Source organism: Sciurus carolinensis, chromosome 3 (genome assembly GCF_902686445.1).
Source record: "Sciurus carolinensis chromosome 3, mSciCar1.2, whole genome shotgun sequence".
Lineage (NCBI taxonomy): Eukaryota > Metazoa > Chordata > Mammalia > Rodentia > Sciuridae > Sciurus > Sciurus carolinensis.
This window is the reverse complement of record NC_062215.1, coordinates 161,624,533-161,651,717: the sequence shown is the minus strand read 5'-3', so window position 1 is coordinate 161,651,717 and position 27,185 is coordinate 161,624,533. Positions and strand designations below refer to the sequence as shown.

The 27,185-nt window shown below is 38.1% G+C and overlaps 1 long non-coding RNA gene across 1 annotated transcript in view; it reads right to left on the bottom strand.

Moving 5' to 3' along the window:
- Nucleotides 1–22,434: 22,434 nt before the first annotated feature.
- LOC124978978 (uncharacterized) overlaps nt 22,435–27,185 on the bottom strand; it is a 59,758-nt gene continuing 55,007 nt past the window's right edge. The window contains exon 3 of the long non-coding RNA XR_007107599.1: nt 22,435–22,528. This is a non-coding gene — a long non-coding RNA (uncharacterized LOC124978978). The remainder of the gene's footprint in view (nt 22,529–27,185) is intronic.

Genomic DNA, 27,185 nt, shown 5'->3' with positions numbered 1-27,185 from the left:
GAATTAGCTAGTCGCTGGACTGGGAGCATTTGAATATTTCTGTGCTAGTAAATTTTCATCCACAAAACAATTATCTCTGTTCTTCTCTCTTTTATATAATATGTAGTAATGACTACAAATTGCTTCGTACTCTTCAAACTATTTTCTAAATACATATTATCATGGAACATCAGAACAGCAGGTTTGTGGACCATTTATACACTTATCTCTGTGCCCTGGCATTTTGTATACATTATTTCTAATCATTCTGGGACAGGAAGAATTATTGGTTGTTTTTATTTACACTTGTATCTATATCCATCTTTTCTCTTCAAAGGATGCTGAAATATGGTACCAGAAAAGCTCAACCGACCAAGTTAAATAAGTCTTCATAATGAAGAGGGAAGATGAGAGGTATAGTAGAGAGCTGGAAAGATTCACAAGTCATACCTTGCACAGGACAAGAGAGTAGAAATATGATTTTGGAATAGAAGTGCAACTTGAAAATAAAATACATGGGAGAATATAATGTAAGTCTCTCCTTCCATTTCCCAAATTTTGAGTAAAATGTCTGCTGAAATGGTAGGATCGGAGAGACATCATCTTTGGTGTAACTAGGAAGTGATGATTTGGTGCCCTGGGGCAAAATAGATAATGCATAAAGAATAACTGTATCAGGTCATTGCAATGCCTCTCAGGTCAAGTGTTACCCCAATAACTTAGAGGAAGGACCTGGTGCACAAAAGAACTACACAATGTTCTCAGAAGAACACTCTGGTCAGGCAGCAGACACTCTGGGATTAGAATGAAGTCCTATCTAGCTTCAAGGTTCACATGTGTTTTTGCTGATTATTTTCTACACACTGAGAGTCACTGTCTCTAGGATGGGCACTTAGGGCTCATTTGTCTCTTGCTCTCCAAATTCTACCAGTACGTGGCACATGGCAAGGTGATAACTTTCTGCTGGAATAGTCTAATAGTGACATATTGGACTTTAATAAGGTTACAAATTATTAAAGACTGCTAATAACTGAAAACATTTTCATCTGCAATTTGCTAAGACTGAAAACATTTTCATCTGCAATTTACTTTTCTTTTTCTACAATTTGCATCTTGTAGACCTAATGGATATCTCTGGCTGAGTTTCACAGCCATGATCCCTTTTCAGCATATCCAAAAACATTGCGTATTCTGGGCAAGAAGGACTTAGCAAGAGATTTTGCCATTCTCAGGATTCAGTTCTTTCACAGTGCACCATTTCTTCATGCAGAGTACATTTCTAGATCAAGATATCTGAGTCTTGCTGGAGGCTTCATGGATTCTAGTATCAGGTTCTTTCATTTGACTGTATGATTCCTGTTAAGGAAAACATTTCTGGTTTCAGTCTATGGTTGAGAGTCCTACATGTTATCTCAGCATGAACGTGCAGAACATAAACGCCATCCATTTCCAGCATCATGCAACACAGCAGGACAGGAGCAACATGCTGACAAATATACTATCCTAGGAGCCAGACAAGAAATGATAACTTCAGGATTTAAACTTTAAGGCTAGTTTTGTTTACCCTTGCAGAGTTAATGAGATGCATCCTGTCATATGAATCCTTCCGCTTTCACATTCACCACTTCTAATAGAACTTACCAAAGGTGTAATTTCACAATTATTTGTGTGATACTATGAGGAATATCTATTTCTCCCCTATCCCAAAACTGTCAGCTGCCAGATTCTAATTACCATTGGGCTGTTTTGTTTCCCATAACTGATGCAGGGCAAAGTACTCAGTAAGTATTATTGAATGAATGACATGAACATCATTAGTTCAGTGGACAGGATCTCTTTCCCACAAGAAGCACAAACGCAGTAGTTCTTAACTTTGTTCCAAACATGATCCCAAAGCAGCAGAATCAGAAACTCTTGGGAGACTTGATACAAGAGTCCTAGGTTCTGAGTTGGAATCAATGGGGATGCTGGTTCAGCAATTCACCCTTTTATCACATACTCCAGGGGACTCTTCAGAATTTGAAAACCCATTGTTACTGAGTTCTTTTGTTTGGGGGCATAGTACACTCCAGAAGGAAGTTTTCCATTTTAAATCTGTAATTCAAAGTGCCAAAGATTATTCAATGTCTACACATTGTAGGCAAATGACCTCAGAGAAAGACGAGATTTCACTTGGCTTTGACTTCATTGTGGACTTCTTTCAAGACATGCTACTTCTGTTCATCTGTTTTACTTTAAGATTGCAGGGATTCTCACGAAAAACTGGGCCTGAGATTCTGCAATTCCTCATCTTTGGGGACGGACATGCAATTCTTCCTGTCATTCACGCAGCACCTGGGACAAACTGTTCGGAGCCAAGTGTGTATGTTTGATGTGACAAGCACACCTCTAATTAATCATCACGTTCCCAGCTGGAAACTTTCCCTGGAATTGCTGCAAGCATGACTAAAGGACCATTCTCACCTGTCTTCCAGGCACATAGGATTCCTATAAATGGCTACTAATTTTGTCTCCAAACTTCTTTTCCCAATTTGGTGCATTTGTTTATTTTTGTCAGATTGTGAACTAGACACTTCACAATCAGGTAGCTGTAATGGGCAGAATGTTGACTCATTTCATTAGACACCTGGAGAGGGGAAAAGTGTTTCGTTTACTGAATTTGAATTATGAAAGGTGGAGGTGTTTCAAAAAAGAAAAATAACCATACTGCTTATAATTCGTGCTCCCGAAAATGCTGGTTAATAGCCAAACCAAGTCAAGCAACACCTTGTTCCCATTTGCCAGCAGTGAATTTCCAGCGGGGATTGCTTTACCGAAAGTAAATCCAATGCGATCTTCCATTCTCGTTTACCTATTTTGCTATATTTCAAAAGTATGTCTGCTGCTTTGAAAAGGTTGTTTTCATCCATCAGGCTCTCCCATATTTAATGATAAAACAATTTTTGTCCTTTCTTCTCAGATCTTAAATGAAGCAATCGATTCCCATTGCACAGAAGAACTCTTTACATTTTAATGAATTCTTTATCTTAGAGTAACATGTTGTATTTTAGATTTCAAAAGCAGCGGCAAAAAAAATGAACCTCAAAGTCAAATCCATCCAAACACTGTTGTACTTCAGGAAGGCTTAAACACTGCCATCCATCTCCACATTAAAATATACAGTGTAACCTTTTGTAAAATTTATAGTTCTGAACTATGTCTCCCCGTTATCTGTCAAGTCCATTTGAATTTTCTAAGTCTCCTTTGAGGTAACTATTCTGAAGACTCTAGCAGGAGCTTTCCTTACAAGAGACACAGCCTGATGGAACTGTCTACTTTTCCAGCCCCATGAATATTTGAAATGAGAAATCTCCTTTTTCTGGAAGTATTGTACACAGAATAGGTGCCAACCATAGCTCTTTTCTGAATGTGCAGACAGAACCTTAGTCATATTAGCACATTCTTGCCTCCTGACAATCATGTATTAAACTTAGCAAAGGAACTTCATTAATTTGGAGACATTGTCCAGCATGACTAGGCTAAAGGAAACCAGTTGTCATAGCTAAATTACCAAGTACTGATGGTAGTCACTGTCTAAAACCAAGGAAATGTCTATAGTGGTGAATTAATTCCATTCAAGGAGAGTGAAATGATTTGGGTCAAGGGTCCACTTCTTTTCTAGTAGACCACTTTCTCTTTTTCCACTTCTAAGAGAAAAAGTACTTAGAATTTGTGCTGCCAATATGAGATAGAAAGGCCCACATAAATATCTAAATGACCTAGGACCTTTTACTTATGAATTCAGGTTCAAAGGTAAGCAGTTAAGATAGTAACAGATCCAAATCAGCGCTTCACACCATAAACATAAACCTAAAGTGAAACATGTTGTCACCTGCAACCAGTATAAAGAATGTGCTAGCCTTTTACTCGCCCCCAAATTCTTTCCCAGTTTCCCACCCAGATCTTCATTCCGGGTTGCAACTTGCTGGACCAAAAGTTATCAAAATGAGAGCCCTGTACTAATGGCATCAGTATCATGAACCTGTTAGATATATAAAATTTCAAGCCCCACCGTAGAACTTCTGAACCAGGAACCCTGGGGTAAGGCTCAGCAACCTGTGTTTAAATGGGCCTGGTAACAGCTGACTCTGGCGTTCACTGGAGTTGAAATCATGGTGCCAGTAGTACTGTGTGTTGCTCTCACTTTAATTACAACTTACTTCGTTTGCATTTAGGATCTTCTCATTCTGTAGGTAGCACAGGGAGAAGGGCACACTACCCAGGAGACCAAGGGGCTCTCAAGTCAACCACTTGGACCTTAAGGGTTAGGGAACAAACATTCTGCCATTTCTCACTTCTTGTTTCCCTGGTTGCTGCATGGGTTTTTGATGGCATATTGGTCCGTTCCTAAATTCATAGACTCCACACATGCTGTAGTGTAATAACTGATCCTGATGAATTCCCTTCTCTAATTGATCAGGAATCCATCTACTTCTTTTCACAAGCTCATACACTGGTATTTCTGTTATGGTCTCTGACCTTTCTCCCCTCAACCCTCCTACCATTTTCCTTCAATACCTATTTACAGCAATACTACCCAATTCTAGCATCATGTTATAATCACCTAGAGGAGTTGTAGAAAATCCCAGTGGCTGCTTTGTATTCCAGAATAATAAAGGCAAAATGTCCCAGGGGAGTCCCAGTATCAGCATGTTGTTGAAGTCGCTGCTGTTGAGAATTCTTAAGTGATTCCTATGCGCAGCCAAGATCCAGAACATCTATGTTATAGTATTTATATATGTATCCTGTTTTAGTATCTTTTTTTCATTGAACTTGGAAATTTGATTTCAGATCAGGTTGCCCAAACACCTGTGTATCAAATACTATCTTTCACCTATTAAAAGCATAAAAATTTCATAAACTTGTTCAGGCAAAGAAAATGATTAAACAGATTTTTTTTTTCTCCTGGAATTCAATATTGACAAAAGTGGACAATGTTTTATTCTGGTGGTGGTAGTTGAATGAACATATGATTTGGTAGTAAAGGTGAGTAGTAAAAATTCATTCATAAAATCAAAATGTTGGATTCTCAAATATTTGCAACTTGTTTCTGATGCAGACTATCCTCAAAGGAAGGTCTCAGAAGGCTGAGCGCTACAGTGTAAAAGCATCTTCCAAGGGATATCAAGGAAAACAGGAGGCCACCAGCTACCTGAGCCTGGAACCTCAAACCAGACATAGAAACAACTTCTTCCCTGGGAGTGGACAGGTGCTTACTTTCCAGCACTTCTATCAGGCTTCACTTACTTTTCAAAATGCATTTTAAAAATCTATAATGGTTCTTCCCAGTCATGGGTAATCACACCCAGAGGAACTCGAATATATAAAATGCAGAGACACCTCACGTTAATCACACCATGCAGCCAGGAACAAGCAAACAAGCAAAGCTATGTCTTTCGCAGAAGAGCAAATCTGACTCCAGTGGGTTTACATAAAGAAACTGATCCATTCACGACAAATGAAGGAACACAAATCATTTTTATAGAATTATGAAGTACATGCTGATCAAGCACAGAGCGTACTTTCATGAATATGTAACCTATTTGTAGTACAAAGGAGAAATATTAAGAATCCCAGAGCCACTTGCCTTATCCATCAATTTTGTCTAGTTCAGAGGTGGGCAAGCCTTTCCTGTAAGAGGGCAGGTGGTGAGTGAACGATGCTTTGTGGGTCCCATTCTCTCTATTGATAACACAACTCTACCCCTGGGGCATGGAGCAAGCCATAGGCAATATGAAAACAGACCCGTGTGGTTGTGTTGTAACACAACAGATTATTTATTTATTTATTTATTTAATTTTTTTTTCTGTGGTGCTGGGGATTGAACCCAGGGCCTTGTGCATACGAGGCAAGCACTTTACCGACTGAGCTATATCCCCAACCCAATACAACAGATTTTATGTTTGTTTATTTGTTAACAAAAACAGGCAGCTGAACCAGATTGGGTTACAGGAAGTAGTTTGCTGATCCTAGTCTAGTGCATCACTTTTCTGCCCAATCACTGCTACTTATTTGTCTTGAACATCCCTGTGTCGACCCTCCCTTGCATGTGGTATGGCCTAGAGCTCCTCAATAGCTATTGAGTCTCACACACTTTGCATTCTCATGGTAATATCATCCATTTTAATGTTTATGCTAGTGGCTCTAAATCATGACCCTCTAGTCTAAAAGATGTCTCTGGAGAGCCTGTCTGTTTGCAAGGAGGCTGTCCTACAGTCAATGCTTCCTCTATTCATCCACTCCGATGTTCTGCAGGCAACTGGAACAACACTAAAACCAGAGTCTTCTCCCAAACCTGCTCCTCTTCATTTTGGACTTCTGTATAAATAATGGCAACCCCATCTGCCCTGTTATCGCAGGTGGAGACCTGGGAATTGGAGGAAGTTCATATGTAACCACCAAGTTGAATATGGCGGGTGCGTATTATGAACTACTACAGAGCGACAAATGCAATAAACTACATAGCCATCTACAGTAACGTGGTTAGATCTCAAAAATCACAGTGTCGAGTTCAAACAATAAGAAACTGAACTCATTCTGCTATGTGATATTATTTGTGTAGTTTAAAACTTTTCATAATAAAAACAACAATAAACACTCATGAATCAAAGCTATATAAGCCAAGTACGCTAAAGCAGGTGCCTCTGGAGAAAGAGAAGGGAAATAGAGTAGAGATTGGGGGTAAAAAAACTAATAAGATCAACAAAATAAGAGAAGAAACTCGACAGACCAATAACTACAGTAAGTCATCAGGATTAATTAAATTCTCTCCACTTAATGTCTTTTTTAAGTAGCAAAGCAATACTGTGAGTTCACAAATGACATACACCATAAAAATAGGTGAAGTAATGAAAACATTGCCAAATATGATGTTTAACAATCTGGATAAAGTTGAGGTTTTATGATACTAAAATCTTAACTACTTAGATGTTAATGATATTGTTCAGTTACATAGCAAGGACTTTTCTGTTCATAACATTAACAATTAAATTACTGACCACAAACAAAATTTTCTGGAATTTACTAAAGAAGGCTGATGTCAGCACGCTTCACAAGGTGGATGTCTTTACATCTACTGCTGTAACGAGCTGTCCTGATGGTGTATGGCATATCAAAATACAGTACCGCATCCAATGATGTATTATTCAACCAGGCATGCCATGACATCATTGCATAGGGTTTTTTTTTGTTTGTTTGATCTATCACATAAAAATGTATAAGCAGAAACTTAAGAGGGTTAAGCTGTCAACTTCAATTTGGAAAATTATCACACGATCAAATCAGAAATATTTCTTTTACTTTTGGCAAAAATAATTCAAAATGAAAATGCCACCAGTTATTGCTAAAGGGAGCTTACACCAACTGAGAAATGACTAAACTAGACAATTTTTAAAATATGCCTTGGCAAAATTTTTGAATACCATGTCAAATGATACAGCTCCTGAAAACTAAGTTAGATATTCAAGCTTTCTGGTTAAAACTGAATATTTGGGATACCAGAAAAAGTTCTGACTTTTAACAATTCAAACAGGAAAAATATAGTTTAGACCTTCTAATTGGTAGCTGAACTTGTCACTTTTCCATTGTTTACAGTGGCATGATGCACGGACAGAGTCCTAAATCTAGATTCCTCCCGAGTCCTTCAAAATCACTCTGACTTTATCTCTTTGAAATCCACAAGCACATGAAACCCAACATCAGGACCATTCTTGGAAAACACTGTAAATGCTGACAAAGGTCAATTTGAGGTTTCTTTTTCATTCTCTGCTCCACCTTCCTTCTCTCAACCTACTGTCACTCAAATCTTCGTGCTAAAGCTCCTAGCTTTTGCAGCTTCATTTTAGGAAAAAAATTTAACTGTCACATATTAAATTAGACATATGAACAAGGTTCAGTGTGATGTTTTCATACATTTTGACAGCTTCTTCCAGGCATACCTTTCTCTTTTCTTTTCATTCATAATATATAGTGTATGTGAAAGTGCTTTATAAACTACAAATCACTTTAAAAGGATTTTTGCTGCACATGCAACCTATTAAAATAGACTGTGTTTTAGTCAGTGTCTTCACTGCTGTGAATCAAAGAGCTGATGAGAACAATTAGAGGAGGAGAAGTTTATTTGTGGGCTCATGGTTTCAGAGGTCTTAGTCCGCAGATGGCAGACTGCATTCTTTGGGACCCAAGTTGAGGCAGAACATGATGGCAGAAGGGTATACCAGGAAAGGAGTTGGGAACATGGTCCCAGGAAGCAGAGAGAGAGAGAGTTCTGCTCTCCAGAGACGAAAAAATATATACCCCAAAGGCATATCCCCAATGACCCACCTCCTCCAGCTACAACTTATCTGCCTACAATCACTACTCAGTGCACTACTCAGTTAATTAAGGCTCTCGTAATCCAATCATTTCACCTCTAAACTTTCTTGCATTGTCTCACACATGAGCTTTTGGGGGACACCCAATGTCTAAACCATAACAGGTTGCAAAAAAAATACTATTTAATTGAAAATAGCAAAATACTTGAGGAGGGCAGCAAATCACTGTATTGAAAATGGACACTCTGATCTTTTGTGTCTAGATGTGTTGGCTAACTTATAACAAGTTATTTGTAACTGCCTTTCCCAGGAATGTCTGGATTTTCATAGAAGGCAGGATGCTCTGACCCTAAGGAACTGAAAAATATCAATGTTGAATGGTAAAATTCCAGACCCTATGCAGGTATGAAGGACATTTTTAGCTGGAAGGAAGGGATGGAGAAGGCTGGAGATGATCCAGGAAACCTCATCTAAAGCAGCCACACACCACACAGAACTGGCTGCCACTCAGTTCAGCCCAGGTTCTATAAATATTGGCCTGGCATTCAAGAAAAAGTCCAAAAATAAATGGTGACTATATAAATTCTTATTTTGAGCATGTTGACAAGTTTCTTTGACTCTATAATCTATATTGAACAGTTGATGCTTTTATAGTATGGGGACTCTGCTGTTAGAAATAAATCTGGTGGACATAAATAATATTGAAGTTATTAAGCAATCTGAATGTATATTTTACAGATCTTCAGCTGGAATGTGCTACTGTTATTTTAGAATGTTTGATTGTTGTTATTTAATAGTGACTAAAATTATTCACGTTTTGAAATCTCATTGGAAATGGCAAGCTATGAATGACTGGCATTCATCCAAACCTTTGGAACAATCACACACTTTGACTCACTGAGGTCTTGTTTCATCCAGTCTGGATTTCAGACGATAAATCCAAGCCAATTTCTTCAACCTAAAGTGCTATATGACCATATTTGGGCAAGGACTGAAGTGGTTCTAACATAAGCTTCTAGACCAGGTCTGCACATTGAAAAGTAAATGCTGCTTTCTTATGGATGGTACACATTAAATAAATGAGTTAGTTTTCATGTAATCATATATTAGAGTTAGGGTACTTTATAAAAATGATGATGCTAAAGTCCAGAATTCTCTTTCCCCCATTTCTACCACTAACTGATGTTCTTAGCATAAATAACTCAAGATCCTAAAGGAAAATGAGCATCTACATGCTTGTCTTGAGTTAATGACAAAAACAATCTATCTCCATGTTGAATACCCTATCAATTGCTGAGTCCTAACTCTTAGGACAGACCGATGGGTTCAGAGGGAAGCTCTCCTTCCCAGGAGACACAAGGAGGCCCAGAGCTGAGTCCCCTTTTATGCCCACAACTTAAGAATATGCTACTTTCAACTTCTCTGATACAAATCTAATATAAGAATTTTTTCAGCCCATTTTTCAGTGCATATTTATTTAGTTCCTTCTATGTGCCAGGGACTTAACTGGGTTCTGGGGCTACAATGAGGACAAGATAATTATTGTCCTTTCTTCATAGAGTTTACGGTCAAGTGGCAGAGACTAAGGTTAAACAAATAATTTTAAAATATCTATTTAAATGGCAATTGCAATAAGGTTCACAAGGGTGAGAAGGGGAATAAGATACCATTCAAGTGCACAGTAGAGGAATAGAGTTTGGTTAGGGGATTAATTTCAGTTGACAGCCCTGGGGTGGAGAGTGACGAGTAGTGGGGTTGAAGGAAAAGATGAGGCTGGTGATGCAGACAAGTGCTCATGTTAAGGACAGATGGCACTTAGATCTTTATCCCAAAACAAATTTAGAAATTCTAAAGGGCATTAAGAGGAGATGTGGCCAGACCTCTAATTAATGATCACTCTGGCTACTGTACAAGAGAATGAACTGGAAGAAGCCAAAGAGGTTACATGAAGATCAGTGAATGTGTCAATGAAACAGGCCAGACAGGACAAAGGTGACTGAGTCTAGAGGGTGATAAAGAAGAGGGGTGGGTGTCAACTATATTAAGGATTGTCCACTCATAGGTTTAGTTGGGCCCAGAGCAGAGGCACATGAGAAGCAGGTAGCGCTGATGATGACTCGGACCTCAGTTTGTAAATGAAGGGTGAGCAGGAAGAACAGTTCTTTAACTTGGTTGAGGACTTTGATTTGGGGGATGGGGAAAGCTAATTATGATGTTGAGCATTTGCATTTTGAGATATGTCTTAGAAGAAAGAAGACATATGAGGTAGGCAACCTGAGATTCAAAACTATAAATTCGGATTTCGCAAGAAATTCTGGATTAGAAAGTTGCATTTTGGAGACCCTCGTTTGAGCCCTTTGGCCCTACGGCATAAAATTAAAATGTTAATTGTTTGTTGTCTCCACTATCCCAGTAAAACATATTCACTGAGTGAAAGTCTTCCCCATCTGTGGGTGAAAATGTGGACCAGTGCTATCTTCAGATGATAGAACCTGCCTGTCCCCTGGGTACCTTCATGGGTCTTTTCCAACCAACCACCTCCATGTAATCTTTTGGGTCTGATCAAAGTATGCACATGCTGGTTTCCCCTTGTGATTTGCCCACATCTGGCCCCATGGGTATCCTAGTCAGCCTCAGGTTAACACGACAACATGCCATAGACATTCTAGAATTCACAATTCTAGAAGCTATAAGTCTGATATCAGGAACTGCATGGTGAGGTTCTGGTGAGTACTCTTCCTGGTTTGCTAGACAGCTGCCTGTTCACCCACCATGTCCATCCATGCCAGGGAAAGATCTCTCTCTCCCTCTCTCTCTCTCTCTCTTCCCCTTCTTATGCAAGGCCACATTCCCATAGGATCAGGGTCCCAGCTATATGACCTCCTTTAACCTTAATTTACCTTCTAAAAGATCCCCACCTCCAGATCCAGTCACATTGGGTTTAAGGCTTCAAAGTACAAATTTTTAAACAGAATTGAGTCCACAGCCTTGGAAAACTCACACAGCTGTTTCCCCCAAGGAACTGAGGGCCATCTGCCCTTTCCTTCCAGCAGAAGAGCGGGCCTCAGTCCTCTGCTGGACTCCTAAGAGGATTCATATGCCTGCCTATTGTGTCTCCCAGTCACAAAAGAAATCCAACAAATAAGAAATTCCGAAAGTGTTTTCAATCTCACAACTAATTAACAATTTACAAATTAATACAATAAGGTCCAATTTTTACTCATCTATTAGCAATGATTGAAAAAAATTAAAAATATGGTATTGAGGAGGCTATGCAGAAAACAATATTCTTGGAGTTGTTCAAGGACTCAATCTGATAAAACTTTTTGGTGAGTAATTAGGCAATATCAATGAAATTGAAATTCTTTTAGTTGTAGATGGACATGATACCTTTATTTTATTTATTTATTTATTTTTATGTGGTGCTGACGATCAAACACTATGTCTCACACGTGCTTGGCAAGCACTTTTCCACTGAACTACCTACCATCCCAGCTCCATGAATTTTTTTTTTAATTAATATAACTTTGACTCAGATTTTAGAATTGAACCTCTAGCAATACTTGCACGCACATGCAAAGACATATACAAAAGGGTATTTATGTTACTTGAAATAGCAAAAAGAAAGAAAAATAAAAGGAAATCCTCTATGACATTCAAGGTCCTGGCAGGAAACAGAATCAACCAACGTAGTTCATGTTAATACAGTGACTAACTCAGGAAGGTACCAGCATGGAGGAGGGTACCTGTATTCTGGTGCATGGTTCTTCCTAACATTAAATTCAGTGACTTCAAGTCAGTCCATTGGGAAAGTATCTGAAACCGTAGAAATTGCAATCCATAAGCATACCGTCAGCTTACCTACCACTGGTTGAGGGACGGGGCCCGTAAGGGGTGACTGGGCATGCAGACTAGCATCAGTGGGAAGCCACTATTATTTCCAGGCAAAGGAAAGAAATATGCTAACAGAACCAGGGCAGAGGTGTGGTGAAGGAGATGTCCATAAGGAACTGTCATTATGGACCTGCTCAGTCACTTCCAGAAAATGCTGCTTGCAGAGAAAGGAAATGGAAGAAATATCACAACATCATCCCCCACTCCAAATCTGCCTTTTGGCTAAAACCAATCAGAAGCCAAGGTTCAAGCTTCTGGATCATGGAGAATTGCAGTTAAAAAAAATAGGAAAGAATCTGTGAGGCAGGCACACAGGGGAAAAAAAACATTACTTGGCGATTGGTCAAGAAGCAGTGAGTTATCCATGTTGTGCAACCCCACACACAGATATGAAAAAGAATGCAGCAGATTTCTCTGAAATGACACAAAATTTCTCTAATGCCTTATTAAATGATAAAAAGTAACAGAGAAGTATGCACTTTTAATTCCACTTTTATAAAAAATGTACAAATACATAATTTTTTCATAGGTCAAACAAAATATCTAGGAAAATATATTTGACAATCTCTTTAAAGTGATTACCTGTAGAGTTCAGGGTTGATCAAAGGGAGATGGAGACTTGCCTTTCTACTTTACAGATTTCGAGTGCTTTTGAGTTTATCAACACTGGTTACCTTTGGAACATTTTTAAACAAAGCAGTATCTGCTTTTTGGTGTCTACTTTTTATTCTTCAAGAAAGTATATGAATGGAGGAAGGAAGGACTGTATAGAGGGAAAAGAGGGGTGGGAGGGGTTGGGGGAAAGGAAAAAATAACAGAATGAATCAAACATTACCCTATGTAAATTTATGATTACACGAATGGTATGCCTTTACGCCATGTACAAATAGAGAAACAACATGTATCCCATTTGTGTACAATAATAAATAAATAAATAAATAAACAAAACAAACAAACAAACAAACAAACAAAAAAAGAAAGTATATGATACCAGGATTGGCCGTGTTTTTTTATGTGCCATCTAAAATGAGTGATTTTTTTTCCTTTTGGCTATACATCTGCAAATTCTTCACGTTGTTCTATGGAATGTGAAGGCATCAGTGCATTGCACTGCTATCTGAAAATCAGTGTGGACGTGAGGAAATGACCATCAGTCAAGGGGTGGGGATGAACTCACTTGGGACACTCCATAGGAATTAGGTGCAAATTTTCAGCAAAGGAACAGTCATCCCCAGTGCTAGGTCTGATTCTAAAGCTTCTTGAACTGCAACAGTTGGTTTTAAACTCTCTGACTCACTAAAGATTTCTATATGTTGACTTCATTTCCACTTAGCAGAGGTAGTAAAATGAAATGATAATTATTGATCTCTCAGTAATCTATCTCCAGTATTTTTGGCAACTTGTTTAGAAAATTAAGCATTTTGAAAAATGATTCCCAAAACACAAAATTGTTTTACTACTTAGAACAAATGACTCCTTCATTCCTGATACTAAGTGCACATAAATTAACCTAACTAGGGCTCTTTTGGCATAAAGCTTGATTTTTTTCATAGAAAAGACCCATATACTATTTAGGAGATGTCTAAACACACAAATCAGTGTTTTCACAGCCAACAATACTTTCAAACTTTAATATATTTAGATTTCTGGGATGGCCGAGTTATAGTCAACATGGAAAAGAAAACATCACTAAAACATTCTCTTGACCAAAATACACACTCCACCCTCAGGCACTGCCTCATGCAAGCATGTGGACACAGAGCTATTTACCTACCTTATCTGCTCAACTAGCTACCACGGCTCGTTAGGTGACTCCAGCCTTATTTTGCCCAAACTCACCAATGAAATGCACCATTGAAAGACGCTACTGGAACGGATGTTTTAGTCCCACCCTGTCGTATGGAAGCAACATGAAAAAGAAATACTGTCTTCAGAGATTTGTTGCTGAAATGTTACATAATGCAAAACATCTAAGAAGCACACCTACTGAACAAGTCAAGTCAAATGAGAAACAAAAACTGTTAACAACAGTTTAAGAAAAATCAAAGAGAAATGGAATAAAAATAGTGCTTAAAAAGAGAATAAAATTTTCCCAACTTAAAAATTTTTTGGTAAAATGCATATAACATAAAATCCACTATCTTAACCATTTTTTTGTGGGCTGTTTAGTGACATTAAATACATTTATATTGTGGTGCGATCATCATTACTATCCATTTCCAGTACTCTTTTTAACTTGTAACACTGAAACTCTCTAATTACCCTTTAAAAATTAACTCCCGGGCTGGGGAGATAGCTCAGTTGGTAGAGTGCTTGCCTTACAAGCACAAAGCCCTGGGTTCGATCCCCAGCACCGCAAAAAAAAAAAAAAAAAAAAAAAAAAATTAACTCCCCTTTCTTCCCTCTCCCAACCCTGGCAACCACTATTACACTTTCTTTCCCAGTTTCATACAAATGCTATCACACAGTATGTCTCTTTTGTAACTGGCTTATTTCACATAGCATAATGCACTTAAGGTTCATCCATATTGGAGCCTATGACAGGGTCTCCTTTCTTCTTAAAGCTGAATCAAACCCCACTGTGTGTTTATGCCACATGCATCTTGCTTATCCATTCATCAGTGGGTGGACACTTGGGTGCCTTCCACCTTTTAACTATTTTGAATAAGGCTTCTGTGAACATGGTTCAAATATCTCTTCAAAACCCTGCTTTCAATTTGGGGGATATAAGCCTACCATGACATAGTAATGTAATGTAGTGTGGTAATTCTGCTCATAAACTTTTGAGGAGCAACCATACCATTTTCCACTTCAGCCTTACTTTACATTCTCACCATAGTGTACAAGACCTTCGGTTTTCTTCACATCTTCCACGATACGTTCTATTTTCTTGGCTTTATTTATAGTAGCCATCTCAATGGCTGTGAACTTATATCACATTGTAGTTTTAAATTGCATTTCTCCAATGATTAGTGACATTAAACATTTTTTCATTTGCCATCCATTGGCCATTTGTGAATCTTCTTTGGAAAATTGTCTCTTTAAGTCCTTTGCCTATTTTTGGATCAGGTTATTTATTTTGATTGTTGTTGAATTTTAATTCTCTCAATATTCTGAATATCAATCCTTGAATAGATAAATGATAAATTTCCTCCACTTAATGCTAATTAATGTTGACAATAAAAACATTAAATTGTGGAGCAAGAGTGAGAGTGACTTCACTGATCAACAGGCCACTAAAAATCTCAGCTCCTCACCATTTGACCCAGCTATCCTACTCTTTAGTATATATCCAAAGGAGTTAAAATCAGCATACCACAGTGGAGCAGCCACAGCAAGGTTTATAGCAGCTCAGTTCACAGTAGCTAAGTTATGGAACCAACCTAGATGCCCTTCAACAGACCAATGGATAAAGAAATTTTTATATTTATATATATATTTATATTTATATATATTTATATATATATATTAATGTATATATAATGGACTATTAGTCATAAGAAAGAATGACTTTATGACATTCACTGGTAAATGGATGGATCTGGAAACTATTATGCTAAGTGAAATAAGCCAATCCCTAGAAAACACAAGTCAAATGTTTTCTCTGATATTCTGATATGTGTATGATAACCCACAATAAGGAGTGGGGAGAATAGAAGTTTAGTGGATCGGACAAAATGAATGAAGAGAAGGGAAGGGATAGGATTAGGAAAGACAATGAAATGGATCTGACATAACTTTCCTATATACATAAAGGAATATACCACAGTAAATCTCACTATTGTGTACACCCCCAAGACTGGGATCCTAATTAGAGTGAGATATATTCCATGCTTGTATATTATATCAATTATATCAAAATAGATCCTACTGTCATGTATGACTAAAAAGAACCAATTAAAAATCTCAGTTCCTACTCTAAAGTCAAATAGAATGTCAGTGCAAACTTTATTTGAGGCCTGACATTAGTTAAGTCACACTAGCTTGTTAGAGAGCGGAGAATGAGGGACATGGGTGAAAAACATGAGAACAGGGTGTGTGTGTGTGTGTGTGTGTGTGTACATATTTGTAAAAACCATATTCATCATATTGTCAAAAATGTATTAAATTCTCAGACCGATAGTCTTAATGTTTTTAACAGATACAAGAAATGTTATTATAATTTTCTATAGGTATACTTCCTGGCAAAATGACATGTTATCTATTCATTTATATTTTTAATTTTCAAATTTAGGCAATTTTCTTCTTGAATCAAGATATTAAATCAGTGCTCTTAATACAATTATTTGTCAGGAATTCTCTTTGTAAAACCAAATGAATGGGATTGGCCAACATCAACTAATTAAGAAAATAAACAGCCACGCTTTTCTTTAAAATGGGGTTGTGGTATTTACATGATGACTTGAGAGCAGTGCAGTCAATCCCTGGGAAGCCTAAGGAATGATTTTGGAGTAGATTGAATGCCTCTGCAAGACATTCTTCCAGCAAAGAAAGAGATAAGGGTCATTTCTTTGAGCGATAGGGAAGTTTGTCTAGTAACATGACTTGCCAAGGAATAATTCTCACTCCAAATATTTTTCACACAGAATGGTGACTCACAGATCTGGGAGTAGGGAAAAGGAAAAAAATTTGAGAAGCTAAACAGACCTCACCTTTTTCCTATTTCTCAGCTGAACTGTAAGTCTGACACATTTTCCTAGCTGGGTATTTGATTCCATAAGAGCTACTTTTGTTTCATGAGCAGAGAGAGAGAGAGAGAGAGAGAGAGAGAGAGAGAGAAGAGAGAGAGGCAATTGATATCTTATCTCTAATGAACAGAATGGTGATCACTATATCTAAAAATAGAACCTCCAAGAAATTTCCATTATTTTAATAAGAAACAAAATGCTTATTTATAATTGCAATCATTTTTCTTGAAACTCAAATTTCATAAAGTCATCGATTTACAAAGGACTGCAAAAATACAGATCAGTTTTCTCTTTACAATTGTTAAGCTTTAAAGGGTTTTTTTGTTTTGTTTTGTTTTTTAAACTCTGGATCATTTCTCTTGAGCCTTAGTCCAAGGTACTAGTCCTTAGTCAATGCTGGAAACACACTGATTCCAAGGGAGATAAGAATCCTTGTGTAGGTGAATAATGCTCTAACAGGCCCTAAAAAGAAAAAGTTTTCTCAATAAATTTAAGGTAGAAATGCATTCCTCATTATATTTCACTTTTCTTATCCCCCCACCAATACCCAGAGCCCTAATAGATGTTATATTTTTATCGACTTTCATGAGCTCACATTCACACATTTGGTTTATTTCAATTCATTCTGTGCAACTGCAAGTTAGCAATCACAAGGGCATTCAGAACATCTTGACCTTTAAAAGCAAAGTTTTTAAAGAATTTGTTTTAAAATCCTATTAAATTCTTAAAATGCAAGACTTTCTCTCATTTAATGACATAGAAATAGGTTTATCATCTAATGTTAAGCAAGGAAGATATTTTTCAAATACTATGCATAAAAAGTGTTTATGTAGATATGAATATAAGTACACACAGAATCATAGATATCTGCAAAGCTGTACTAAATTAATGGTAATTGTCTCTTCATTGCAGAATGAATGGTGATTCTTTTTAAAGAGATGGGGTTCTCACTATAGTTCCTCAAACTTGTGGGTTCAAGCAATCCACCTGTTTGAAAACTTAGTCTCTTGGGTAGCTGGAACTAAGATCTGGGCCCTATGCCCAGTTTATTGGCGGTTTGTATCCTTTGGGCAGGGGGTACATATAACTTATGTAGAGTTTTGCTTCTTTTAGTCCTACCCTAACTGACTTTTACATCTAGAAATCAAGAGTTTGGTAACTAGATTTCACCTGGGCACTTTGACACTTCTGGAACAGGATTACTAATTATCACTGCACCCGGCTAATGGTAAAGCTTTCTCTCAGATGCTCAGGTTTGGTTGCTCTTCCTTCAGAAAGACAATTCCATTTGCTCAGCATGTAGTGAGAAAAGGGTCAAAATGTAAATTAAAAATATTGCAATCACAGCTTTATCCTTCCAGTACTCTCCATCTCTCACTCCACCCCCAGCAAACACTGTCAATACACAACCTTGCATCTGTAACCAGGGCCCTCAAGGAGAACTAATGTTTTGATCACCTAATCCACCCCAAGTGTTAAGCAGGTAGGATCTCTGGAATGGAATTTTAACTAATATGCTGGAGGTGACCCAACTCAGAGGCAGAACTTGAATTCAAACCCAAGTCTGATTCATCAAAAATCCCTTGCCTTTCCCCGAGCAGGTAGTTGCCTCCCTAAATATTTCCTCTGTTCCCACTTCACGTCAGACACTGTCTACATGCATTGATTTGATCATGGAGAAAAGCTTAATAGGCACTTATTGTTACCCCAATTTACAAATGAGGAAATGACATTCAGAGTGTTCTAACGACTTCTTCAAGGTCACAGTTGTGCTGCAAGTCATACTCAAGATTTGTGTACTTCGGAGCTGGGCTTCTCCCACCATCCTGCTGTATCAGTTCACTACAGCTGCCATAACAAAAAGCCCCAATGTCTCAAACAACTGAAATTATTTTCTCACAGTTCTGGAGGTGGGAAATCACTGAACAAAGCGTGGGCAGGTTTGATTCTCCTGCAGCCTCTCTCCTTAGCTTGCAAATGACTGCCTTCTTGCTATGCCTCCACATGGTTTTCCCTCTGCTTCCACACAGGCCTGGTGTTTCTTTGTGTATCCAAATTTCCTTTTCTTATTAAGAGACCTGTCAGACTGAATTAACGGCAACTCTTGTGACTTCATTAACTACCTCCTATTTAAAGACCTTTTCTTTAATCGTGGTCACATTCTGAAGTACAGACATGAAGGCTTGAATACATAAATGGGGGCGGGAGGTGGGCAGTTCAGCCATAACATTGATCTTACAATGTCATCATGCACATCTTTACCTGTACCGAAGATTGCAAGTTTCTTAATATATCTGTACAGAATTCCAACATACTTTTTCTACCACATATAAGTTATTATAGAAAGAGTAAAAGACTGGACTGAACAACAAGCATGGGGCTAGAATAGTTAGCTGCAGACTAGACAACTATGTGGAAAAGGAGGAAATTGTGTCCATCTCTCCAGTGGTTCCTCATTTCAGCTGCTGGGGAGAACAGAAGAACACAAGGACTAATCTTTGCTCTGCATTTTGGAAAACTCAATCTATGCCCTGGAACCCTGGGTGGAGTAATGCCTTTGGGATGTTCTAGGCCCTCAGACTTACCACCTCCTCACATCCTGTGGGGAAAACATGACTGGATGAGTCACAGACTCAGTTGGGAACCAGCCCAGAGCTTCTGGAATATTAAGTTCAACATGTCAAAATGAGAATAATCTCCTACAATCATTTTCATTCTGAATCAGTGTTGGGTCCACAGATATGATTCACTTAAGATAAAGTCAAATCCTCCACCTACATGTTTTTCGAAACATTAGGGGAAAGATAGTGTAAAAAATATATATTTTTAGGACGTTACCTTTTTATACTTTTGGTAAATGTAAGAACAACTCAAGTTCAACGAAAAAGATTTTCTAATCTATCTAATATATAAGTTAGGTAGAGATACACACACACACAAACACAATCACACATAGATACCATAAAACATGGTACAAAGCCAGCCAGTGATCAAGGGGCAAATGATACAGATTAAATTAATTAAGAAAATTGTTTTGAAATCCAAACTATTAATACTTCTTAACTTCACAAGACATTATTTCATTCTTTTCCCCTTTTTACATTGTAAACTTGATCTAGTATGTCAATTACGGACAGTCTCCTAAAACCATGAGGAATGTCAACAAAATCATGTAGCTAACCAAAAGGTCAGCATGTTTTTATTTGTTTGCTTTTGAATTGTTTTACGAAACAGGCTTATTGTTCAAATGTTTGTTGATATAATACAAATTAATTCAAAAGCATTTGGAAAAGGTTTCAGGAAAAAAGCTCAACTTGCAGCAATGCAGCTAGATAATCCAAATAGTTGATGTCACTCTCCACATTTTATTCAAGAAAAGCTTTCTTTTGTTAAGTACATGATCCCAAGCCAACAAGTCATTGTTTTCAGTTCTGCACTAATCTAGTTTCCAACGTAGACATTGCAGCCTCTTGGCAGCAGGGACATAATAGAAGTTTTTGCTTTGGGTCATTCACTCAGGTTATCACATTTTAGTCTTAGACTTCAAAGTCTTCTCATTCTCCTGCATATGTGTTTTAGTTCCTATTTCAGGTAAGAAGATTGAGAAGGAACTCCGTGAGTACCTTAATAATTCCAGCATCCTACCTGGTAATGAGCTAGAACCAAGGCCCCACCACGAAAGTCCTTAAACAGGATGTTCTAACCAGTCAGGGCATGGGTTCCCTGCCTACTGTTCAGCCATAATGGGATCAACAAAATTTGAATGGGGTAATGGTAGGAGAAGAGAATCCAGTCAGATGGTTGACATCAATGAATCACACAATTAGTATGGCTGCCTGAACATTTCCCCTGAGTCAGATATTCAAAAATCTAGTTTCTCTAGGCCTCCTTGACCTTGAAAGACTTAAGAAATAGATTACCTAAGGAGAAAAGAAGAAGGGGATTATGCAAACTTTGGACATACCTACATATCTCTTTAGAACAACAAAAAAGAACATACAAGATAACAACATCTAAATACTCTATGAAGAAGAAACTCATAAAGCCTATTCAAGAAGTTTGTTGTGGGCTAGGGATATAGCTCAGTTGGTAGAGTGTTTGCTTTGTGAGCACAAGGCCCTGGGTTCAATCCCCAGCACTGCAAAAAAACGAAAAAAAAAAAAAGTTTGTCATTTGCATTTGTAAATTTCCTTTCTATTCCTTTCTCCTCCTTCACCATTGAGGTTTCCAGTAACTTACTGTTTTTTAAACACTTTCACATCATTTTTGGAGCTCAAGGTCTATTCCTCCTCACTGAATTATTGATGAAACTTGTGGTCAGTTGCAGCCAAGACAATGAGACCACACTGGCTCCTATTCAGGTCACCTGTTTCCAAGCTCACTCCAGCTTTGTGTCATCTGGCAATTTCTTCCACATCTCATGCAAATCTGTGAAGAACAATCACTTTTCTGTTCAACAGTAGACATGTTACGGGCATGGATTCTCCATCTGTAGCCAATCATGCAAAGCCCAGACAAACTGGCAGACCTTTCATCCACCATGTTTCTGGGAATGCTCAGCCCCCTCTACCCGATTGCTATTTCACAAGTCCTTAAAGAGGTGGAAGGCCATCCATTCCTCCAGTCTGTGAAAAGGCTTCCTTTATCCTGTCCATATGCTGGAAGGAGCACCACATACCCCTCCCTCAAACCCAAGATGGGGAGGCAACAACTTCCAGAATGAATTCAACCTAAGTCCCAAAAAGTTCTTCCCCCTCCACCCCATGTTCCCCCAGCAACATTTTATGTGGCTTTTTTCAGAGGGTTGCTGTTTAACTGATTCTTGTCTACCATGTAGTAAATTCTATTACTAAGCCTTAGTTTTAGACAGCTTAGAAAGATAAAAACCTACTTAAAATAGTTTCAGGACATTTAATTCATGACGTTTTCCCTCTCATTCCTCTGCCCTAAGATGCCTGGGGCGTAAAGTCCATTTGAATCGTGTGCTCCACATCAACCTTCTGTGCCACCCATCTTGGTTTGCTCCATACTGCCCCAGTTCTCTTCAGCAAGCAAAAACAGCCGCACCTTCTTCCTCCCCAAGCAATCCACTGCCACTGGTCTTGAGTTCTGGAAACTTAGAGTCATTGTTGAGACAAGGAATAGGCTGACTCGTGGGGCACATGAGTAGAGGAGAACTTGAGTTGCAGAGAAGGTAAGTGAAGAAGATGCCACAGAATCCTACTTTTGCGAAGTCTGGAATCTATGGGAATAGATATGAATGGAGTAAGTGTAATGACTTAAACTTGAACATCCATCCATCTATTATTATCTCCAGTTGAATAACTCACCCAAAATAGAGCTCTTAATACTAAAAAGCCTAACCTCCATCCTGTAGTCCCTATCTTAGGAAATAGCACCATCATTTTCTATCCAATAACTAAAGCTGGAAATCTGGGAGTCATCCTGGGAAAATTCAGATGATCTACCTGCAGAATATATCCTCATTCATTATTTCCCACCTGCATTACTAAAATACTCACCTAATATGTAGTATTATTTCTTCAATAGAAGGTCCCCTCAAGCCCATTCTCCACGTAGTTGGCCAGAGTGATTGTCTTTCTCTGTTTTGTGCTGCTATAACAAAATATGCAAAACCAGGTAGTTTTCAAAGAACAGAAATTTATTGCCTCGTAGTTTTAGAGACTGGGAAGTCTGAGATTAAATGCTGACAGAAGAGCAAAGAGAGGACAAGAGAGAACAAAAACTCATCCTTTTATAAGAAACCCATTTCAGCAATCATTAATCTACTCCAACAGTAACAGAATTAATCCATTGGTGCCCCCTGACTCAAACACATCCCCTCACCCACACCTCCCAACACCACAGTCATGGGATGCAAGTTCCAACGTGTCAACTTTGAGAGACACAGTCAAACCATAACAGTGATTTTTTTTTTTCCTTTCGATCAAGTCTTACTATGTTGCCTGACCTCAAACTCATGATTCTCAGGTCACTGGGACTACAGGTGCACACCACCATGCAGCCAGCAGCAATTGTTTTTAAACAAGTATGTTATTAAAAACATTTTAAGGTGTATCCATTGTATTTGAGTAAATTTCAAACTTTTCCCAAATTATACAAAGCCCCCATGGCCTATCCCTCCTACCTCCCTCCTGCACCTCTCTTCCTCACCTAACTCCACCCCATCAGCCTCTGTCATCACTAGCTGCCTAGAAGATTCCACTCTCATTCCTCATAATAGCTGACTTCTCATTTTTGAGTCTCAGTTTAAAAGTCACCAGTTCTACTTAATTATTTGTTTACTGTTTGTTCTTCCACTGATATGCAAAGGTCAAAGATGTTAACTATTATTACTCTTATTACTTAAAATTTCATTGCCTGGCATGGTGCATGATCCATGGTAAGTATTCAACAGACACTTATCGAATTAATGAATGAATACCAGAATTAATAGTAAAAACTAAAATGGTAACTACTATTAACTAATAATCATTTGTATGTATCATTTAACCCAATTAAAATCATTTTATTTTCAACATGCCAGAAAAACTTTGTTGTAAATTTTACTTAATCAAAATAGAACTCTCTGTGACATACATATACTTGGTAATCATGCCTGCATAGTCTGACTCTCACAGTTAGTTAATCATGTCTTAAAAAGAGAAGGAAAGCAAATTTTGAGAGAGTTTTAGACAGTTTTGGCTAATTCATACATTTGCAATGTTAGTAAAAAAATTCACACTCATATTGACCTGATATCTGTACAGATTAAATGCCTTAGAAGTATTTATTGGTATGTAAATATTATGACTGGTTAGCTGGGTAATGGTAATAAGAGATCCTTCCATTTAATTCTGAACATTAATTCTTGCTCATACTCATACTCTCTTATTCTTTATTTTCCATAAATTTTAAGTTTTGTCCTAATTGTCCCAGGCTGAAAGTAACTTTACTAAATTGCATCCTCTCTTCTGTCTACTGAAGGACCTCAGCATGAAACAAAGACTATACTGTTTATGAATCTGTATTGGCTGGTTCTAAGATAGCAGCTGCAAGCAGTTAACTGTTAGATTAGTCCTTCCCTGCCCCTCCCTTTGGTCACTTAAATCCTCCTGTGCTGAACCTACAAACCAACCCAGTTGATAGAGATTTGGAACATTCTTTAGGTCTATTTTGACTAATTTTCTATCAAAATATGCAACATTTGCCTAGGCTTGCTTGAGCTGTATATTTTAACTTTTCTTTATGAAGTTTTAGAAAATTTTATGAAGGTATAGACTGATAGTTGATGAATGATTTTAAAAGGCAGTACTTTTTACTCTTTCTGGGAGAAACGTCTTTTAAAGAAACCAAGCAAAAATGGCTCCTCATTTAAGGGCTTTCAAAACACAAAAATTTTAATATCATGCATATTTCTCAAGACAAGGATAGACCCTACTCCAAAATGGAGTTTCCCACTAAAGAATATTACACTATAACACCTCTTCACTCATGATATTGACCTTTTCTGCTAGAATTTCTAGCTAGCTTTCTAGTTAATGTAATGTTCATGGGGTGTGCTCATGATAAAACACTGAAGAGTAAAGTTGGTTGAATTGAATTGAACTGGATCAAATTAAGTGCTACAAATAGGCTAGATTCAGGGCATCTTGAAGACATTGTAAGAACTTTGGGAAAACCATAACCCTCATCCATATCCTAACTTGAATCCTAAATGAAAATACTCTGTGAACAAAGATCCTTCCAAAAATACCACCTAAAGAAATAACTGTGACTGCCAAGAAGAAAATCAGATGTAGTAATATTCAGAGTCCCAGGTAAAGATATATATACACCGTAATGAAACATGCATGTTCTCTTATTCATTTCCTTCTATCCACTTTGGAATGAAGAAAGCCCATTTGACAGTGCTTAACTTCTTCTTGTACACAGTAGAATGTACAGCTGGATATAGTGGGCCTGTATATTCATTAATCCAGTCCACATTTTCCCTGTGAAGGAAAGAGGCTGACCAATAAAGAGTCATAAACAGCTCAGTCCTTATTTCATTCTGAGGTCCCTCAGTATACCAAAAAGAAAACGTAATTCAGCATGGTTTCTTTCATTATCAAGTGGATCCACTACCTAGCAAAGGTGTTGACTTTGAAACTCCTGACCCCCAGCTCAGTGTTTTCTCAATTATGCTGTGCTTTCTTTGAGCACATTTTCTGATTGAAGGAAGATATTCAGAGAGGAACTTGGAAATAAGAGAGTAAAGCGAATTGCCAGATGGGTTAGTAAGACGGGTTTTCCATATGTCTTCTAGGCTTTCTCCAAGGGGGTTCTGCATAAGAGGTGGGCTCTAATGCTCAAAGCTTCCATTGTGCGTAATGGGTTGTCCCCTCCACCCGCCACTGCTCCCCCCACACACAGTGCATTTTTCCTGGCAGGAGCTGAGTACCATCCTTGGGAGAGTTGGGAGAAGAGTCATTCAAGTCATTTCCTGTGCTCTGTGGCTCAGATCAGGATGAGAGCTGAGCAAGATCAGATCTCTAACACAGAAAACAGATTGGCAGTAGATAGGCAATGGCAACCAGAAGTAGATCTTAAAAATCAAAGAAACAACTTGGTGTAGGAACACAAGGTGAGAACCTGTGCTTTGTGGCAATCTGAACTGAGTGTGAATCCCAGCCATGCCACTTAAAAGTTATGCTGCATGAGAAAGTGACTCCACTTTTATAAGCTCAGTTTTCTCCATCTAAAACAGGAACAATAAAGCCTCCCTGTGGATATCTTTATAAATATTAAATAAGATATATATGAAGTACTTGATCCAACAGACACTCCATACACACTTTAAGAAGGGAATTTGACTAAACAATAAATACATGGTCTTTGAAGTTGGATAGACGTGAACTTCTATCCTGATACTCTTACTGGACTCCTAAAAAGGTGCTCAGGACATTGTAACAGCTCAGTAAAATGTCAGCTCCTTCCCCTTCTCCTCTTGAGTCCATCACTTTCTATCAACTTGTAAATATACTACAATGGTTCTTATTTTAGTCAGCTTTTGCATCACTGTGACCAAAATACCTGACAAGAACAACTTAGAGTGGAAAACATTTATTTGGGGCTCATGGTTTTAGAGATCTCAGTTCACAGACAGTACACTCCATTACTCTGGGTCCAAGGTAAAGTAGCACATCATGGGGGAAGGGCCCAGTGAAGGAAAGTTCCTCAGATCATAGCAGGATCAGGAATCAGGGAGAGAGAAGGGGATGCAGGAGGAACAACCCTTCCAGGGCATGCCCCCAGTGACCCACCTCCTCCAGCCACACCCTACCTGCCTACAATTATCACACAGTCAGTCCATTCAAACCAGAATGGACTGATTTGGTTACAGCTATTACAATCCAATCATTTTACCTCTGAATATTCCTACATTAACAGGAGGTTTTAGAGGACATCTCATATCCAAATCATAAAAGTTCTCATAACTGCAGTCTATACCAGAATCACCTGGAGGCATTGATAAAACAGATTGTTGGGCCCCATCCCTGGAGTTTCTGGTGCAGCGGGTCTGGGATAGGGCTCCTGATTTTACATTTCTAACAAGCTCCCACATGAACTTGCTGAAGACTTTGTGAACCACACTTTGATATTAATATAGATAAAAAGCAATTACTTTTGTTTGCTGAAGGAGCAAAGCCCTAGGTTCATTAAGCCCCTTTTTGTTTCAGATTGAAAGTCCTATTAGAATACGTACATCACCTGGAGCCTCTTCACTTGCTCTGACACAGATAGTGACAACCTGCCCAATTTCCATTCTCAGTTCTATATGTTTTTCACTCTCTGTTCTTCTGCATATCACTTTTGAATGCAGAGCTCAGTTTGAAGTCAAAAAGAGCATGAAAATTACTAGGTCAATACTTGTTGAACCAGACAATTCATCTCAAATAAAAAAGCTCTCTGCAAACTATTTTCCAATTCTACAACCTTCTGCGATTTCTCATTACTTCTTTTTATAGGTGAAAACTTAGGGTAATCAATTAAACAGTAAATCCAATGTTGTGATCCAAATGTTGTCTAACCGACTCACAGCTTGGGATAACATAAATGCAACAGACTACATAGTGCCAACTTTATATGGCAGTAGGTAGTTGCTAGTTGTGTCAAGGTCAAACATGGGTGTTTCTACTGCTAGCAGGAGGACGTGTTTCATTTGTTCAATTTGGTTTTATCCAAGTTTTTAAATTTGATTCCTGTTATGGACTAAATATTTTTGTTCCTC